Source organism: Grammomys surdaster, unplaced genomic scaffold (genome assembly GCF_004785775.1).
Source record: "Grammomys surdaster isolate TR1022 unplaced genomic scaffold, NIH_TR_1.0 126035, whole genome shotgun sequence".
Lineage (NCBI taxonomy): Eukaryota > Metazoa > Chordata > Mammalia > Rodentia > Muridae > Grammomys > Grammomys surdaster.
The window spans coordinates 4,674,560-4,675,864 of record NW_021620848.1 but is presented as its reverse complement, the minus strand read 5'-3'; positions in this window follow the sequence as shown (position 1 = coordinate 4,675,864).

Below are 1,305 nucleotides of genomic sequence, written 5' to 3'. Positions count from 1 at the left end.
CTCCCTCTCCCTCTCCCTCCTCTCCCCCTCCCCTCCCCCTCCCCCCTCTCTCTCCTTCCCTCTCTCTTTTCCTCCCTCCCTTCCTCCGCCACCATCTCACCATCTATCTCTTTCTCTACATATAACTATGGCGTTCACGGAGGTCACAGACTAATGGGGGAAAGAATGCAGCTAAGATATTTACTCAAATCTTTAGAGAACATCATGAGTATTCTAATAGCTTACCTTATTCCTATTTGATCAGAATTATCTCAGCCTTAAACTGGGAGTACCGTATCCTAATATCATACTCAGTCCTTATGAAGATGGTTCACTGCCATATTTCCTGTGAACTAGACCCTTTTGGTGGGTGATGGTGGAATGAGCTCAGTGCCTCATAATACAAAGGAAGCAACTTGAGCTAGATTCTCAGCCCTCTTTGTTTTTTATTGTAAGATGTGGTCTGGATAAGTTACCCAGGATGGCCTTGAAATTACTCTATACCCCAAGCAGGCCCTGAATTTGTGATCCTCTTGCTCCACCTCCCAAGTATCTGGGATTACAGGCCTGTGCTACTAGATCTATTTAAATTGTCATGATGAGATCATATACATAATATCCCAAAGGAGGAGCCAGAGGAGGTCGAGGTAAGGCCTTCTAACAGCCTGGTACTGCCCAGGTCCCCTGTGAAGACTCGCCTTGATTAGAGAAAAGTTTCAGAGGCATATGATGCTCTCCATCATCACAGAGCATGTGCATAGGCTCTTCCACATGATTAGCATCAGTGAAGAAGCCAGATACGTAATTTTATAAATCCTAAAAGCCAATTAGAAACAAGAAGCCTTGGCTACATACTGGGCCTATTTTATAAATAAGAAAACAAATTATTGGGAAGAGGAAGAGACAGAAAGACAGAAACAGAGACCAACCTGGAGACTAAAGAAGAAATAGACATATTCCCACACTAAAAAGAGTCCCATCCTCCCTTAATACAACTCATCTAAGTCAGATGAGTTATCTCCCACCTAAACATCTTTCAACATCATTTAGGAAGAGTGTGAGGACAGCCACAGATTTGGAATAGGAGTGACTGAGGGAGCTATTATAGGTACTCCTGGCACAAAGAGAGTTAGTTCCAGCAACATGGGTGTGAACTGAGAAGCAGGAGGGAATCACTGAAAGGTTTGGTATTGAAAATGTTTCCTTTACAGTTGTTCTAACACTGTCATGAAAAGTCATTTCCACCCAAAATGCTGCATTAGGCATAGTTCCATCCTCTCTCTCCCTCTCCCTCTCCCTCTCCCTCTCCCTCCCCCTCCCCCTCCC